The sequence below is a fragment of the Carcharhinus amblyrhynchos genome, chromosome 9, assembly GCF_965287045.1.
Source record: "Carcharhinus amblyrhynchos chromosome 9, sCarAmb.v2.hapA, whole genome shotgun sequence".
NCBI lineage: Eukaryota > Metazoa > Chordata > Chondrichthyes > Carcharhiniformes > Carcharhinidae > Carcharhinus > Carcharhinus amblyrhynchos.
The window spans coordinates 108,476,744-108,496,258 of record NC_137332.1 but is presented as its reverse complement, the minus strand read 5'-3'; the positions used below and the strand labels follow the sequence as shown (position 1 = coordinate 108,496,258).

Sequence of the window (19,515 nt, the reverse complement as noted above, 5' to 3'; positions counted from 1 at the left end):
GGTAGAGTATCCCATCCAGGCCCTTCCCTCCGTCCTGTTCATAACCCCACACATCTAGCAAGCCAATCCACCTAACCTGCTCATCTTTGGATTATGAGAGGAAACTGGAGCACCCAGAGGAAACCCATGCAGATATGGGGAGAATGTGCAAACTCCACACAGACAGTGACCCAAGCTGGAAATTGATTCTGGTTCCCAGGCACTGTGAGGCAGCAGTACTAACCATTCTGCCACCGTACCACCCTATGCATCATTCTTTAATAAAAGATATAAAAGCATAGGAGAACGGCTGCCTCACAGCACCAGGGACCCGGGTTCGATTCCCGACTTGGGTCACTGTCTGTGCAGAGTCTGCTCATTCTCCCCGTGTCTGCGTGGGTTTCCTCCAGATGCTCTGGTTTCCTCCCATGGTCTGAAAGACGTGCTGGATAGGTGCATTGGCCATGACAAGTGCTCCCTCAGTGTACTCGAACAAGCGCCGGAGTGCGGCGACTAGTTGATTTTCACAGTAACTTCATTGCAGTGTTAATGTAAGTCTATTTATGACGCTAATAAATAAACTTAAAAAGATGTGTGGCTTGCTTGTGCTAAATTGTCCCTCGGTGTCCAAAAGATGTGCTGTTTTGATGGATTAGCCGTGGTAAGTATGCAGGATTACGGGGATAGCACAGAGGGCTGGGGTTTGTGCTGAATGGTGGATACAGACTGGATCTCCTTCTGCACTGTAGGGATTTTACCTCCCTCTAGTTACTCCCAGACCTGCTGCGTTCATCCAACATTTCCTATTTTCATTTGAAAATGAAGCAAGCTAGATAATTGGCTAGTTCTTTTTTTCCACACCCATTTGGGCAGAGATGATTATAAATGTTGCTTCTGGTGTGTGTTACTGTACTTCTGTCTGAGTGCACACTGCGGGGATAGATTAAAACTGCTCACTTCTGGGATTCACTCCTGCAGCTGGGGTGAGTGTGTACCTTAATTTTAACACTGACCTGTGAACTAGCAGAGATTCTGTGTCAGAACCTTTAACCCTGTGTAGACGCTCACAGCAGCAGGATTTAATGATATTTTTGTACAGGGATTAGCATTTCAGAGAAAGCAGGAAGTGGTTTAAATCACTGTTTAAAACGTCTGACCCTAATGAATAAATGTACACTATTTCTGTGTTGTGTACAGGGCGGTGGGGAGAATCGAGAGACCGGTCGCTGGACGTAAGATCTCACAGACAAAAAAGTAAAGTAAATAAATAATTTCAACATTCTCTGGGTGAAAAAGGATGGCAATAATGTGGGAGAACAGTGGTAGGGGGTGAAAGGCTGGGCAGAGAGATCAAATAACAAAATAATTTGTGTTACAAAAAGCCAGATTGGTCACCATTGAATCCCTACAGGAGGCCATTCAGCCCATCTAGTCTGCATGAGTCTGATAAGGAAATGTGTCCCCCTCTGAGGCCCTGTGTAGAAACATTTCTTCCTTTCATTTCCCCCTGCATCCCTTGCCCCAATCCTTGTGCCAATCACTACTGGGGACATTTCTCTCTTTGCCTACCTAAATGAAACCTGTTAAAATCTTGTACACCTCAATCAAATCTCCCCCTCCATCCCCTTTGCTCCAGGGAGATTGATCCCAATCTCTCCCAACCAACATGGATCACAAGATCATTAAACAGTGAGTAGGATGAGGCCATTCATCCCATCGAGGCTGCCCACGTCTACTATTCAGTAGAAACATGGCTGATATCCAACTGCAGCCTTAACTCCAAAATCCTATCCTCCCATTCCCCCCACCCCCACAACCCTCGACTCCCTTGTCGATCAATAATCTATCCACCTCAGTTGTGAATATTGAACATGCAACAATGCAGTCCTCGCTGCTTAACGCTGAAGGGAATTCCAAAGATTCGAAACCCCTAAGAGAAGAAATTCCTCTTCATCTCCAAGTTAAAAGGGAGACCCCTTAATTGTAAACCATGCTCCCTATTCCTAGCTTCTGCCTAGGAGGAAAAACATCCTATCACCCCATCAAACCCCCTCAGCATCCTGTAAGTCTCAATAAGATCACCTCTCATTCTTCTAAACTCCAAGGAGTACAGGCCCAATAGACTCAACCTCTCCTCATAAGGCAGACCCCTTCATCTCAGGGATCACTGAACTTCTTCCAATACAACTATGTTCTTCTTAAAGTGCAGAGACCAAACTGTACTTTAGATGTTGTCTCACTAATGTCCTGTATAGTTATAGCAGTCTTCCCTACTCCTACGTTCCACCCCCAATTCAATAAAAGCCAACATCCTATTTTCCTTCCTTATTACTTACTGTACCTGCATGCTAGCTTCTTGTGATTTATATGCAAAGACACCCAGATCCCTCTGCACTGCAGCTTTCTGCAGTCTCTCTCCATTTAAATAACATTCATCATTTCTATCCTTCCTGCCAAAGTGGACAACCTCAGATTTTCCCACATTACACTCCTACATTTGTTTTACCCACTCACGTAACCTGGCTACATCCCTTGTAACTAAAATTCCTGGCCGGAATTCTCCAGCCATTCACGCCAGCGGGATTCTCCAGCCCTGCTGGTGGTGTCTCCCCGCCCATGGGTTTCCTGCCGGCGTAGGGGTGACGTCAATGGGAATTCCCATTGACAGCAGCGGGACTGGAGAATCCCGTCGCTAGCAAACAAAGCGCCACTTCCCACTGGCAGGAAACATGTGGCTGGCAGACCGGAGAATGTCACCCTCTATCTCTGGAGTCCTGGTAAATCCTACACCTTCTGAGTAACCTGTAGTGAGCAGAACTGGACGCAATAGTTTAGTTCTGGCTGAAACAGAACTTTATAAATGTTGCAACATAACTTTGCTGCTTTTGTAAAAGAAAAGTGCTATTTCTGAAGCCCGATGCCTCATAAGCTTTGATAACCCTCTCAAAATGTCCTCCCAACTTCAGAACTGAAGGCCCTTCTGTACCCGCACACTCTTTATGACTGCATTGTTGGCCAGAATTTTACAGGCTTTCCCTCCCAGCTCAAGATGGGGTCAGCAAGCCACTGAAATTTCCATTCACTGCCGTGGGACCACTCACCGCAGCCTACATTGCTCCTCCCTTTTCCTTCATACTTCTCTGACCACTCAGCTCTGCTAGCTTATTCATATCCTGCAATAGTTAATTAGTATCATGACCTTGTTTGCCATACTTTCTGGTCTGGATATAAAAGGAAGCATTAATCACAGCCCAGTCCCTTGGGAAAACTCATTGCCAACCATTCTCCAAACAGAAAAGACAAATATTCAGCATGATCCCCTGCTTTCTGTCAATAAGCCAATTTTTAAAATCCAGGCTGAGCTAGAGGAACGCAGATTTCATTTATTTATTAGTCTCACGAGTAAGCTTACATTAACACTGTGATGAAGTTACTACGAAAATCCCCTCGTCACCACACTCCGGTGCCTGTTCGGGTACACTGAGGGGGAATTTAGCATGGCCAATGCACCCTAACCGACACGTCTTTTGGACTGTGGGAGGAAACCGAAGGAAAACCTTTGCAAGCACGCATGAGAACATGTAGACTCCACGCAGGTAATGACCCGAGCCGGGAATCGAACCCAGGTCCCTGGTGCTGTGAGGCAGCAGTGCTAACCACTGCGTCGACATGCTGACCTTAAAAAGCACAGATTGAGGCTTAGACAAAGAATGAGAGAGAAGCAGACAAAGAGAGGATGTGGGTCAGGGAATGAAATTAACTTTTAGTATGTTGATTACAGGTAAATTATGGAACGAGGGAGAAATACCAGAAATGACAGAATGGACTCCCAGATTTGGAGAAGGTGAGATACGTCCACACATATCAATAGCAAAAGCAAATGTTTCAATCTTTAGCTTCCTGGTGTTTGAAGGCTAAGGGATTGAATTTGACTGGAGTTTTTATTGTCACATGTATTGGTGTACAGCGAAAAGTATCGTTTCTTGCACGCTATACAGACAATGCATACAGTTCATAGATCACATGGGGGGAAGGCAAGGAGAGGGTGCAAAATGTAGTATTACAGTCATAGCTAGGATGTAGGTCCCTTCAAAAGTCTGACAGCAGCAGGGAAGAAGCTGCTCTTGAGTCGGCTGGTACATGGCCACATCAGACTTTTGTATCTTTTTCCTGACGGAAGAAGATGAACGAGAATATGTCCAGGGTACATGAGGTCCTTCATTATGCTGGCTGATTTTCCGGGGCAGCGGGAACCGTAGACAGAGTCAATGGATGGGAGGCTGGTTTGAGTGATGGACTGGGCTACATTCACGACTCTTTGTAGTTCTTTGTGGTCTTGGTCAGAGAAGGGGCAACATCAAGCTGTGATACATCCGGGAAGGATGCTTTCTATGGTGCATTTGTAAACGCTGTTGAACCCTGTGAATTGAACATATTTTAATTGCTTGTTGAAATATTCTGAGCATTTTCCGCTCAGTAAGTATCAGTTCACAACTTGTTAACATCGCTCCTTCTTTCAGGATTCGGGAGTTATTCCTGGCTGTCAGTGTCTCTGCCTTCCTGGATCGCTGCATTGAAGAGAAATACGGGAAAACAAAAGTGTCCTCATGACAGATGCAGAGGAAGCCCTGACACACGACATGTAAAGAATGTATCCCACACACACAAAACTCAAGAGAGCAAAGGGCAAGGTTGAGAACGAGAGGGGGAAACCCATGCTAATAAGGTCACGTTTGTTCAGAGCAGTGAGTATGAAAGGTCAGTGAGATAATACCTGCCAAGGAGAGACTGAAGAACAGGGAGGAGACAGCCCCCAAGCTGACACGAACTGGGATGGGAGATGTCGGAATGCATCAAATTACCCAGGCCCATCAATAAGAACGCGAGTGCTGCCTAGCACTGCCAGGGACCCGGGTCCAATTCCGGCCTCGTTCACTGTCTACGTAGAGTCTGCATGTTCTCCTCATGTCTGCATGGGTTTCTTCTCAGTGCTCTGGTTTCCTCCCACAGTCCACAAGATGTACCAGTTAAGTAGATTGCCCTTTAGTGTCCATAGTTGTGTGGGTCAGGTGGATTGGCCATGGTAAATTGCCCCTTGGTGTCAGGGAGATTCACAAGGTAAATGCAGGGGGGTTACAGATATAAGACTTGGCTGGGAATGTAGTCGGTGCAGGCTCGATGGGCTGAGTGGCCTCCTTCTGCGCGGTAGGGATTCTATGAACCTCCTTGCTTTTGTTTTCTATGCCCAGGATCCCCTGTGGTTTTTAATCATCTTATCCACCAGCCCTGAAACCTTCAACAACTTGTGCAGGTAAAACCCCATCTCTCCACTCTCACATTCTTGAACTGTACCCTTTACTTTGTTTTGCCCCTTGTCCTTTCTGCCAAATCATATCATTTGTATCACCTTACACTTACCTACATTTAATTGCATTAAATTTAATTTACACAGATATTAGAAATGTGCAACACATTCAGGTGCCCGTATGTGTATTTAGGGTAGACCATTTAGTAAAAAGTCTGACAACACCAGGTTTTAGTCTGACCGATTTATTTGATAGTAAACGCACAAGCTTTCAGGTTAGTCCCTTCGTCAGGTGAATGGAGAGTTCTGGCCTCAGACAGAGCATATAAAGCACAGACAGTTTACACGTTACTGATTAGACCATTTAGGACAGAGATGAAGAGTAATTTCTTCACTCAAAGAGTGTTGAACCTGTGGAATTCATTACCACAGGAAGTAGTTGATGCCAAAACATTGAATATATACAAAAGGCAGCTGGATATAGCACTGGGAGTGAGTGGGATTAAAAGTTATGCAGAGAAAGCAGGATTAGGCTATTGAGTTGGATGATCAGCCATGATGGTGATGAATGGCGGAGCAGGCTAGAAGGGCCAAATGGCCTCCTCCTTCTCCTATCTTCTGTCTTTCTATGTATACACACACACACACACACACACACACACTAACACACACACAAACTAACACATACACACATGTATGCACAAACACACACACTAACACCCATACGCGCACACACACACACACACACACACACGCATGCACAAACACACACACACACACACTAACACCCGTATGCACAAACACACACACACACACACACAAAACAACATAACTAGGGCTGAATAATATATAAAACATATATTTTTAAATCCTTTCATGGGATGACAGCATTAGCAAGACTGGAATTTATTGCCCATCCAGATTTGCCCCTGAATCGGCTGGTTTGCCTAAAGATTCAACCACATTGCTGTGGCTCTGTAGTCATGTGTAGGCCAGACCGGGTAAGGATGGCAGATTTCCTTCCTTAAAGGACATTAATGAACCAGATGGGTTTTTCCGACGGTTTCATGGTCACCATTAAATGAGACTAGCTTTCAATTCCAGAGTTTATTGACTAATTGAATAGGAATTTCCATTAGTTTTGTGTGTGTGTGTGTGTGTGTGTGTGGGATACATTCCAACATTTAATAGAATCATTACGATTGTATTTGTTCTTCTCCTGTGTATATTTTTAAATCTGCCATGTTCCACATTCTGTTCATGACTATTTGTTGTCCTGTTCTTCCTTATTCACTTCACTATGTTGATGGTCTTAAACAGCTAGAATTTTTTTTTTAAAGTGACATTTCAGTTGGAGACTCATCGATAATTGCAACCTCTGGATTGTTCACGATTTTACACCGTTCAGCTTTCGTGAACTGACAGCCTGGTCCCCAGAGTCTGAACGTGACCCAGCTCTGCAGCAGAGAGGAATGAGTCTTTCTACTTTTTATTTAATTAATTCGTGGGAGATGGGAGTTGCTAGCTGGACCAGCATTTACTGTCCATCCCTAGTTGCCCTTGAACTGACTGGCTTGCTTGGCCATTGCTGTGGCCCTGGAGTCACATGTAGTCCAGACCGGGTAAGGATGGCAGATTTCCTTCCCGAAAGGGACATTCGTGAATCAGATGGGCTTTTCCGACAATGGTTTCATGGTCATCAGTAGATTCTTAATTCCAGAATTCCACCATCTGCCGTGGCGGGATTCGATCCTAGATCCCCAGAACATGAGCCTGAGTTTCTGGATGAATAGGTGAGCGATAATACCACTCAGCCATCACCTCCCCATACTGGGGGTGGCTGTTGCCCTGCAGGGGCAATCTTTACCATCAGCCGAGATTGGCCATGTATGAGAGCTCACTGAAATCATGTTCTGGTTCAGGGACCACCTGCAGAAAAATGATGTGTAGTACGCGGGACCTAGGACAAAAATCACATGGTCTGTACCTCAGTCAATGTCTCTCAGATACACTGAGGACCTATTTGTTATTTTAATGACTTCTGTTATCAACGTAAAATTCTGAAATAAAGCGGATAAAGCTTTTTCTTTAAATGTTCAGTGGTGGAAATTTATTTAAATTTAAGGATTGACTACACCTCGGGGTTCTAAAAGAGATTACTGAGGAAATTGTGGAGGCATTGGTGGCGATCTTCCAGGAATCACTGGAGGCAGGGAAGATCCCAGAGGACTGGAAAGTAGCTAATGTAACACCAATGTTTAAGAAGGGAGGGAGGCAGCAGAAGGGAAATTATCTGTCTGACTTCGGTCATTGGCAAAATTTTAGAGTCCATGAATTAAAAATGAGATCGCAGAGTATTTGGAAGTGCGTGAAAAAGTAGGACTGAGTCAGAACGGCTTTGTCAAGGAGAGGTCATGCCTGACAACTCTGTTAGAGTTCTTTGAGGAGGTAACAATGAAGTTTGATAAAGGAGAACCAATGGACAGGATTTATTTAGATTTCCAAAAGGCCGTTGACAAGGTGTCACACAGCAGACTATAAAAGAAATTAAGAGCCCCGGGTGTTTAGGGTAAGATCTGGCATGGAGAGGGGATTGGCTGTCTGGCAGAAGGCAGAGAGTGGGGATAAAGAGATCTTTTTCAGGAAGGCAGCCAGTGACGAGTGATGTGCCTCAGGGGACGGTGCTGGGACCGTAACTCTTCACAATATACATCAACAATTTGGAGGAAGGAACGGAAGGCACTGTTGCTAAGTTTGCAGATGATAGAAAGATACGTAGAGGGACAAGTAGTATTGTGGAAGCAGGGGGACTGCAGAAGGATTTGGACAGATTAGGAGAATGGGCAAAGAAGTGGCAGATGGAATACAATGTGGAAAATTGTGAAGTTATGCATTTTGAAAGGAGGAAAGGAGGCATAGCTTCTTCTCTAAATGGGGAAATGCTTCGCAGATCAAAAATAATAAAGGACTTGGGAGTCATTGTTCAAGATTCCCTTAACGTTAATGTGCAGGTTCAGTCCGCAGTTAGGAAGGCAAATGCAATGTTAGCATTCATGTCGAGAGAGCTAGAATACAAGAGCAGGGATGGACTTTTGAGGCTGTATGAGGTTCTGCTCAGACCCTCTTTTGGAGTACTGTGAGCAGTTTTGGGCCCCGTATCTAAGGAAGGATGTGCTGGCCTTGGAAAGGGTCCAGAGGAGGTTCACAAGAATGATCCCTGGAATGAAGAACTTGTCGAGTGAGGAATGTTTGAGGGCCCTGGGTCTGTACTTACTGAAGTTGAGGAGGATGAGGAGGGATTTATTGAAACTTACAGGATGCTGCGAGGCCTGAACAGAGTGGATGTGGAGAGGATGTTTCCAAGGGTAAGAAAAACTAGGACCGAGGGCACACTAAAGGGACAATCCTTTAAAACAGAGATGAGGAGAAATTTCTTCAGCCAGAGAGTGGTGAATCTGTGGAACCCTTTGTCGTAGAAGGTTGTGGAGGCCAGGTCATTGAGCGTCTTTCAGACAGAGATAGATAGATTCTTGATAAATAAGGGGATCACGGGTTATGGGGAAAAGGCAAGAGAATTGGGATCAGAAAAATATCAGCCACGATTGAATAACAGAGCAGACTCGATGGGCTGAGTGGCCTAATTCTGCTCCTATGTCTTATTTATTAGTGTCACAAGTTGGCTTACATTAACACTGCAATGAATTGACTATGAAAAATCCTCTAGTCACCACATTCTGGTGCCTGTTCGGGTACACTGAGAGAGGATTTAGCACGGCCAATCCACCTAACCAGCGTATCTTTCAGACTGTGGGAGGAAACTGGAGCACTCGGAGGAAACCCACGCAAACACAGGGGAAACATGCAGACATTACATAGACATGGACCCGAGGTCGGGAATCGAACACGGAACTTTGGCACTGTGAGGCAGCAGTGCTAACCACTGTGCCACCATGCCTGCTGCACATCATTTGAGTGCTGGGATGGGGAATGGGGGGTGGCGGGGGGTGGGGGGGGTGGGGGGGGCACTGAGGGAAGAGAGAGTCATTGCTGGGGGTGAGAGACAGAGAGAGTTGCCACAGGAGGAGGCGACAGGGAGAGAAGGTAATTGCTGGGTGAGAGAGGGGAACTTTGGAAAATGGGAACATTTCTTTAGAGGGCAGTAAGAACAGGATGTTTAACTGTTATCTTCCAGTTAAAGTAAACACTCTTCACACTCTATTCCCCATCCCATGATAATCCTGTGAACCCCCCCAGTAACCCCTATCTGTCCCCCATGAACATTAACCTGAACTTCCTCAAAAACCTCCTCAGGTTCTCCTCAATAACTTCCCCATGGTCCTGAAAACTTCTCCTGGAGACATTAAAATCTTCACCACTCCAAAACCCTCCTCATCGACATCTCTCTCCACCCAGTTCCTGAAAAGTTAAATATTTCCCTCTTCAACCAAAAACTGGGAATGTGGGAGTGATATTCCCTCCCCATTGCAGGTAGGAATCTGGTCATCAGGTATATGAGGCACTCTCGGTATTGCTGTACGTGGTGCAGGCCTGACTCATTCCCCACTCCCTGGCAGTGGAGATCACCCGAGCCATTTTCTGCTTCTTCTGGGGGTTAGCAATGGACTGCGTTCATAGGGACACAAGGTACAAACCTCTAGATAAAGGTGGGGGCGGGGGGTGGGGGGGCGTGTGCAGAGAGAAACGTGCCCCATATCGCCCCCATCCTGACGGCTACCGTTGTGTGTGGCTGCATCAAGGCATGGGCAGGTTCTCAGTGCACGAACACCAAGGGTGAAACTTTCTCAGAAAAATTCTAAACGTCGAACGGAAGGTTTTCTCACTTTTTTTTCAGTGACATAAGTAATGAGAATTTACGATACTCTGTGCAATACTGAGGCCGTAATGTGATTCTTGCCAGTTGGGGAACAGATGGAGCCTCAGCTCACCTGAGAAGTTGGGTGCTGAGCTCTAAGGGGTGCTATTGCCCAGGTACTTTGATCTCTCTGTTTACTGGCTGTGCTACCAGAAGATCTGTCACTCCCTCCACAGGCAACAAACCCACCACGACTGATCGCCGTCCCTCCAACACCTAGTAGCCATCCCGATCTCGCAAATCATCACCCCCACCACCCTGATCGCTGTTTCCTTACCAAATAAACCCCACCAGCAGAGTTCCCCCTTCCCTCCCCAAGTACAGACCTCCCCTCCATCTCCCCCAATCAGGGCTTACCCTGTCAGACACAACCCCTCAAGGCCCATCCTCAGGCTCTGCCCCTTCAGTGTTCCTAAGATCCTGCCCCCTCAGGCTCCACCCCTTGGCACAGGCAGAATGCCAGGCTGACAGTGCCAGGGTGCCAGGCTGGCACTGCCACTGTCCCCAGTGTTGTGAAGAGTGGGTCTGTCCAAGCTGTCATGGAATGCTCCAAGTTGTTGGTCTATGTTATACCACCAGTCCCTTGTGGGAAGATTTATGCAGAGAAACACCTTTGACCACAAGTCCATCAGGCAGTGGTCTGCATGTAACATCCTAGAGGCCCTATGGGAAAAGGAGATGGCGGATCCTGTCAGATGGTTCCCTGAGCAGACTATCAGTGTCATCTGGCAGAATGCCTCATCACCAGAACTTTCAAGCTTGGCTGGTGGTGAGAAAGGCACTCCCCGTCACATCCTTCCTACAGCCCAGAGTATCATCCCATCTGCACATTGCCCTCAAAGTGACTGTGGTGGGGAAGAGACTTTTGTCCACCTCTTTGTGCAATGTGCCTTTGCAAAGAAGGTCTGGAGTGAGATGATGTGGATTTTGTCGAGGTTTGTCCTGAGCAGCTCGGCGAAGCAGGACTCTGTGCTCTCGGGACTGTTCCCATGGACACGCTTAGAGACAAATATCTGATGTTGCTGAGAGATCATCATCTCGGTGAAAGACACTCTTTGGTCTACTTGAAACATATTGGTCTTCCAGCAGAAGGAGTTGTTCCCGACTGCATGAAATAAAGGGGAGGCAATAACCTAGTGGTTTTATTGCTAAGCTATTTATCCAGAAACTCAGCTAACATGCTAGGGATCTGGGTTCGAATCCCGACATGGCAGTTAGTGGAATTTGAATTCAATAAAAAAATTTGGAATTAAGAATCTACTGATGACCATGAAACGATTGTTGGAAAAACTCATCTGGTTCAATAATGTCTTTTATGGAAGGAAATCTGCTGTCCTTGCCTGGTCTGGCCTAGATGTGACTCCAGAGCCACAGCAACGTGGTTGACTCTCAACCGTCCTCTGACGGCAACTGGGATGGGTAATAAATGCTGGTCCGCCAGCGACACCCATGTTCCATTAATGAATAAAAAAAAACTGGCACTTTTCCAGAGCCGAGGACTATGTACTGAGGGATGCACTAAAGCTTGGGGCAGCTGCTGCCCCAAGGCACAATGGGGAAGGTCACTGTCTAAAACCTTTCACCCACAGTAAACTGAGGACCCCCTTGGGCTGAATAACTCACCAAATGCATACAGTGAATATTAAGCTCAGAGTGCAGCATTTTCTATGTAGACAACCTGAAAAATAACTTTGCAACATTGTTAAATATCTCTAATATGTCCTTTACTCACTTGATGAAGGAGCAGTGCTCTGAAAGTTCGTGATTCCAAATAAACCTGTTGGACTTTAACCTGGTGCTGTGAAACTTCAGACTAAATATATATAAAGAATCTATTTGTGTGATTGCCATTCTGGAATATTTGTAAAGTCCTTGCAATAGAATATGAAGAGAACTTGCTTGTTATACTGTGGGAGGCAGCACTGGTCTGAACAGGTTTTGTACAAAGCAATATTAATAATTACATCTACAGATTTTGCTTTGATTTTCCCTAGTTTATAACGAAATGATATAATATCACCTCCAGCTGGTAGGTGAACATAAGTACAAGCAGATGACCTAAAAGAGTGTACACTTAGAATGCGAACGTGAAAGAATGGAGTATGCGAACACGGGCCTGGCAGAGTGTATGTGCCGACTGCGGACCTGAAAGAATGTACTTACAGTGTGCAGACCTGGAAGAAAGTATGTATAGAGTGCGGACCTGAAAGAATGTACTTACTGTGTGCGGACCTGAAAGAAATTATGTATAGAGTGCGGACCTGAAAGAATGTACTTACAGTGTGCGGACCTGAAAGAAAGTATGTATAGAGTGCGGACCTGAAAGAAAGTATGTACAGAGTGCGGACCTGAAAGAATGTACTTACAGTGTGCGGACCTGAAAGAAAGCACGTATAGAGTGCGGACCTGAAAGAAATTATGTATGGAGTGCGGACCTGAAAGAATGTACTTACAGTGTGCGGACCTGAAAGAAAGTACGTATAGAGTGCGGACTTGAAAGAAAGTACGTATAGAGTGCGGACCTGAAAGAAAGTATGTATAGAGTGCGGACCTGAAAGAATGTACTTACAGTGTGCGGACCTGAAAGAAAGTATGTATAGAGTGCGGACCTGAAAGAATGTACTTACAGTGTGCGGACCTGAAAGAAAGTATGTATGGAGTGCGGACCTGAAAGAATGTACTTACAGTGTGCGGACCTGAAAGAAATTATGTGTAGAGTGCGGACCTGAAAGAAATTATGGATAGAGTGCGGACCTGAAAGAATGTACTTACAGTGTGCGGACCTGAAAGTATATATAGAGTGCGGACCTGAAAGAAAATATGTATAGAGTGCGGACCTGAAAGAATGTACTTACAGTGTGCGGACCTGAAAGAAATTATGTGTAGAGTGCGGACCTGAAAGAAATTATGGATAGAGTGCGGACCTGAAAGAATGTACTTACAGTGTGCGGACCTGAAAGTATATATAGAGTGCGGACCTGAAAGAAAATATGTATAGAGTGCGGACCTGAAAGAATGTACTTACAGTGTGCGGACCTGAAAGAAAGTATGTGTAGAGTGCGGACCAGAAAGAAAGTATGTATAGAGTGCGGACCTGGAAGAGTGAATGTATAGAGTGCAGATCTGGAGGTGTGTATGTATAGACTGCGGACCTAGAAGAGTGTATGTATAGAGTGCAGACCTGAAAGGTTGAGTGCATAGAATGCAGACCCGAGAGAGTATTATAGAGTGTGGACCTGAGAGAGTGTATACATAGAGTACAGACCTAGAAGAGTGTATGTATAGAGTGCAGACCTGAGAGAGTGCATTGTAGGATGCGGAGCTGAGAGAGTATGTATAGAGTGCAGACTTGAGTAAGTCTGCACTCTATACATACTGGCGGGAGTAACTATGACTCTCTTTGGGAAAGAGAGTCATGGTTACAGTAGCTGTGTGAATTTTCTCGCTTCTATAACACAGTGAGTCGCGCCTCCCCGATGGTCCCACTGGGCAACATAGCTGCTACTCTGAGTGAGCAGCGATGGCTAAAGCGACTGGCTGAGGAGTGAATGCGGATGTGATTGTACGTCTGTGCCCAATCACACTGCAGTTGCATACAGGTGGGTTGAGTTTGGCTTTTCGTTCCATTCATGCGCAAAGGCTCCATCCAGAATTGCCGATCTCTTGCAGCTGTGTGAATCTTCTGGTTTCTATAGCACAGCGAGTCAAGCCGTTCCGCAGGAACCACCTGGTATCATCTCTGAGGGCACAAGAGATGGTATTTGTTGACTGGTCAAGAAACAAATAGCGGGAGCAATTCATGCTGCCCTATGACCACTATCACCCAGCTGCCAGCTTGATACAGGTGGTATTGCTGGAGTAGTACGTGGCTGAATTTGCATAACTCTGGTTGTCTTGACGTTCTAGACTGCAGTGAGTTGAAACCTAGCCGATGGTCCCGCAGGGTATGCAGAACCTTAGCCTGGCAGAAGATTGTTCTGCAGGGAATTCAACTAGCAGAGAATTGCCAACTCACTTCTGTACCTGTAAACCCAGTAACCTAAAGAAACTTTGACATAGACAGGTTCCCCGCTGTCCCGGGGATAGTTGGTGATATGTATTCGACCCGAAGGATGCGATCGCGCCTATCAAGGTAGCAGAAGCCTTACCGAGACCTCCAGCCCAGACAATCGGCTACGAGGAAAGACGAATTCACCCGTACCTGGTGTGAGGCAGCGAACGGTCATTGGTGCCCCGTCTCGTTCATGATGATCACTTGCCAGATGATGACAAAATGGAGAACAAAGAACAACACAGCACGGGAAACAGGCCCTTCGGCCCAACGAGCCCGCGCCGCCGTCCCATTGTCTCAGTGACCTATTCATGATTTTAGTCTACGCCTAATGTGCGAGGATCAGGGAGGTCCAATATAGGGACAATTTGTTACCCAATCAATCAGCCTAAAAGCACATCTTTGGGATGTGGGAGGAAACCGGAGCACCCGGAGGAAACCCACGCAACCACGGGGAGAACGTGCAAACTTCCACAGACACAGGTTCGCGGGAACCTCTAAAAACTGCGTAAAGAGACATTAGTCTTCCATGCCCCGAGGGGTTGGGTGAACAAAGAACAAAGAACAAAAACAGCCCGGGAAACAGGCCCTTTGGCCCAACGAGCCCGCGCCGCCATCTCAACACCACCAGTCCCCCTTTCCACCCACGACCCCTGGCTAATGTTTTATGGTAAAAAGTCTGACAACACCAGGTTTTAGTCCAACCTATTTATTTGATAATATACTCACTAGCTATATTATATAGTATATTATCAAATAAATAGGTTGGACTAAAACCTGGTGTTGTCAGACTTTTTACTGTGTTTACGCCAGTCCAACGCCGGCATACCCACATAATGTTTTATGGCCATCCACATTGCGGGAAACTAATTTAAGGACAATTTATTACTGCCAATCAGCCTAACAGCACATCTTTGGGGTGTGGGAGGAAACCGGAGCACCTGGGGAAAACCCACGCAAGCACGGGGAGAATGCGCAAACTCCCACAGACACTGGCCCAAATCCATGTGTCTGCACAGCAATCAGTGATAGTCACTGAGCTGTCGTCTTGCCCAGTATCTGGTCCAGTTTAGGCACACACTAACGACATGAAGCACTAGGCCAATCTCGAACAACCAAGAGCAGCCCCAGTACGACCCATCGCGTGTATGCCCCTCGTTGGACACGAGGTGGACCGACTTAAAACCTGTGAATGAAAAGGAAAAAAAAACATTATTATCATACTATACCCATTTACATTACCAGGGACGCCCCAATGCTAATGACCCTTATTTAAAACAATCTCCTATATCCACCCATCTCCAACCCAGTCATGTGCCTGTCTAAGTTACTCTTAAATGACTCTAGCATGTTTGCCTCCACCACCTTACTTGGCAGAGCATTCCATACCCCCACTACCCTCTGTGTGAAAAACCTCCCTCTAATATCTGTGTTATACCTCTCCCCCCTCACCTTAAGCCCATGGCCCCTCACACTGTGTGTCTCTATTATAGGAAATAGCTTACCTCTGTTTACTCTATCTATAACCTTCATAATCTTATATACCTCTATTAGATCCCCCCTCAGTTGCTGTCTTTCAAGGAAAAAGAGCCCCAATTTATTCAATCTTTCCTCATACCCCAGTCCTTCCATACCAGGCAACATCCTGGTAAACCTCCTCTGCACTCTTTCCAGAGTCTCCACGTCCTTCCAGTAGTAAGGTGACCAGAACCGGATGCAGTACTCCAAATGCGGCCTAACCAACGTTCTGTACAACTGCAACATTAGACTCCAGCTCTTATATTCTATACCCCTCCCTATGAAGGCTAACATACCATAGGCTTTCTTCACCACACTTTCCACTTGCACTGCCACCTTCAAAGACTTGTGCACTTGCACCCCCAGGTCTCGCTGCGATTCTATACTCCTTATGGGCTTACCCTTTATCATATAACTCCCCCCTACATTATTCTGGCCAAAATGCATCACCTCACATTTATCCAGATTAAACTCCATTTGCCACGTATCTGCCCAATCAACCAGCCTATCAATATCCCGCTGTATTGCCAGACACTGCTCCTCGCTGCCCGCCAATCCAGCCATCTTGGTGTCATCAGCAAATTTGCTGATCACACCACCTACTCCCTCTTCCAAATCATTTATATACACTACAAAGAGAAGAGGTTCCAGTACCAAGCCCTGCGGCACACCACTAGTGACAGACCTCCAGCTAGGAAAGGACCTCTCCACTACTACTCTCTGACTCCTCCTTGCAAGCCAGTTCTCTACCCATCTAGATACCTGGCCACGTATCCCATGAGCTTTAATCTTCTCTACCAACCTACCATGAGAGACTTTGTCAAACGCCTTACTGAAATCCATATAGACGACATCAACAGCTCGTCCTTCGTCAACCGTTTTTGTCATGTCCTCAAAGAATTCTACCAGATTCGTAAGGCAAGACTTCCCCTTGACAAAGCCATGCTGCGTATCCTTAATCAGATCGCAACGCTCTAAGTGCTCATACATCCTATCCCTAAGAATCCTCTCCATCAACTTGCCTCCCACTGACGTTAAACTCACCGGCCTATAGTTACCCAGGCTATCCCTCCTACCCTTTTTAAGCAACGGTACCACGTTCGCTATCCTCCAGTCCTCTGGGACCTCACCTGTGTCCAAAGAAGAGACAAAGATTTGCGTCAGAGGCCCAGCAATCTCATCCCTCACCTCCCTAAGCAGCCTAGGGTAAATGCCATTGGGCCCAGGAGATTTATCGGTCTTAATGCCCTCTAAAAGCCCTAACACTTCTTCCCTCTTAACCGATAGATCTTTCAATTGGTCAACAGCTCCCTCAATGACCGTACCAGACATCAAGCCCCTCTCCTTTGTGAATACCGACGCAAATTATTCATTCAGGATCTCCCCCATTCCCTCTGCCTCTAAGCACAATTCCCCTCGTCTGTCCCTGAGAGGACCGATTTTACCCCTAGCCACCATTTTGTTCTTAAGATAGGAGTAAAACGCCTTTGGATTCTCCTTAATCCTACCTGCCAAAGCCATTTCATGCCCTCTCTTTCTCTCCTAACTCCCCTTTTGAGATCCCTCCTACTCTCTCTGTATTCCTCCAACGCTCTCTCTGTTCCCAGCTGCTTAGACCTGACATACGGCTCGCATTTCTTCCTAACCAGGTCTTCTATATCTCTAGTAATCCACGGTTCCCTAATCCTACCTTTCCCATCCTTTCTCCTAACCTGCACATGTCTTTCCTGCACCCATTGCAGTTTTCCCTTGAAAGACTCCCACATGCCTAACGTGGTCTTGCCTTCCAACAGCCTATCCCAGTCTGTATCCCTAAGCTCCTGCCTAATCCGGCTGTATCGAGCCTTCCCCCAATTTAGCACCCTCCCCTTAGGACAGCTCTCATCTTTTTCCATTCGTATCCTAAAGTAGACGGAGTTGTGGTCACTATTAGCCACATGTTCGCCTACCGCAACCTCAACCACCTGACCCGGCTCATTGCCCAGAACTAAATCCAGTATAGCCCCCTCTCTAGTCGGACTATCTACATACTGTTGCAAGGATCCTTCCAATACACATCTTAAGAATTCCTCCCCGTCTGACCCCCCAGCTCTAGGCACCTTCCAATCCACCCCAGGGAGATTAAAATCTCCCACTACAACAACCCTGTTCTTTCTACACGTATCCAAAATGTCCCGACATATACCCTCTTCCACTGCCCGTGGGCTATCGGGCGGCCTATAGTACACTCCTAGCATAGTAATGGCCCCCTTCCTATTCCTCAACTCCATCCACAGAGACTCAATGTCCAACCCCTCCATGTTATCCTCCCTCTGCACCGCTGTGATCTGCTCCCTAACTAAGAGCGCCACTCCCCCTCCTCTTTTCAACCCTCCCCTATCACACCTAAAACACTTATACCCTGGAATATTTAGCTGCCAGTCCTGCCCCTCCTTTAACCATGTCTCTGTCACTGCCACCACATCTAAATTCCTCGCGAACATCAAGGCCCTAAGTTCATCCGTCTGACCGGTCACACTCCTCGCATTAAAACAGATGCACTGAAGACCCTCAGGCCCTCTCGGATCATCCTTCTCCTGGGAGATTTTCCTATCATGTAGACTTACCCTGACCTCCAACTCACTCCCACTCCCAGTGCCTGAGCTGTCTCTCTCCTCCCCACCCCCCCTCCATATTAGTTTAAACCCTGCCGAAACACTCCAACCAACCTCCCAGCTAAAATATGTGTCCCCTTCCCATTTAAATGTTCCCTATCCCTCTTATACAAGTGCCCTTCCTTTGCAAAGACTTCCCAATGGTCTACAAAACTAAAACCCTCTGTCCTGCACCAATCCCTCAGCCACGCATTCAGCTGCAGGATCTCATTATTTTTATCCCTGCTATTACGGGGCACTGGCAGCAGCCCAGAGATCGCCACCCTGGAGGCCCTGCACTTTAGCCTGGCTCCCAACTCCCTGAACTGCCTACGTATATCCCCCCTGCTCCTCCTTCCTACATCCTTCTCACCTACGTATATAATTACATCCGCCTGGGTCCCTTGGCCCTTCAAGATTCCCTCTACTCTCTCTGACACGTCCTGTACCCCAGCTCCAGGGAGGCAGACCACCAGCCTGGAGTCCCGCTTTTGCCCACAGAACCGCCTATCAATTCCTCTAACCCTCCTGTCCCCCACCACTATCTCACATCCAGCCCCCTTCCTTCCCTCTGAGGCATTCCGGTCTTCCCCTCGTGCCCTTTCCACCTCAGTTGGTGCCTTACCCCTGATATCTTGAGAGACTACCCCTGGGGTAGCCTTTGGAACATTACTCCTCTTCTATTTCCCCTTCCTAACTGTAACCCACCCATCCCCCTCCTAGGCTCTGGGATCCCCTCTTGAACGTGGTTCCTATTCATTAGCACCTCATTCTCCCTCACTAAAAATAAATCCTCCAGCCTCAACTCCAGTTGCCTAACCCGGGCCCTCAAACGCTGCAACTCCAGACATTTGGTGCAGATGTGGACTTGTCGGAGATGCTGTGTCTCCAGGAACTCCCACATATTGCACCTTACACAGCTGACATGCCTCCCCATGGACCCTGCCATTTATGTGACCACCCTTAAACTTATGGACACAGTTAGAAAAATTTGACCAGTATCTCACCTTGCCTAAGCCTGCCTCGCCTAAGCCTTGTGAGCCAAAGCCCTTGCAGCACTCACTGAGCACCCGCCTCACTCCGCTGCCCACTGTCTACTGGGGCCTTGTTTTTGTACTCCCGCGCTCCCTTCCCAACTGCCCTTGTGCCTAGGACC

At 46.9% G+C, this 19,515-nt stretch overlaps 1 long non-coding RNA gene across 1 annotated transcript; it reads left to right on the top strand.

Annotated features, from left to right (window-relative positions):
• The first annotated feature begins 837 nt into the window (after positions 1 to 837).
• On the top strand, positions 838 to 6,029 carry LOC145348172 (uncharacterized). Its single transcript, XR_013887916.1, has 4 exons — positions 838 to 962; positions 1,177 to 1,233; positions 3,761 to 3,823; positions 4,500 to 6,029. It is a non-coding gene; the product is annotated as an uncharacterized LOC145348172 (long non-coding RNA).
• Positions 6,030 to 19,515: the final 13,486 nt, after the last annotated feature.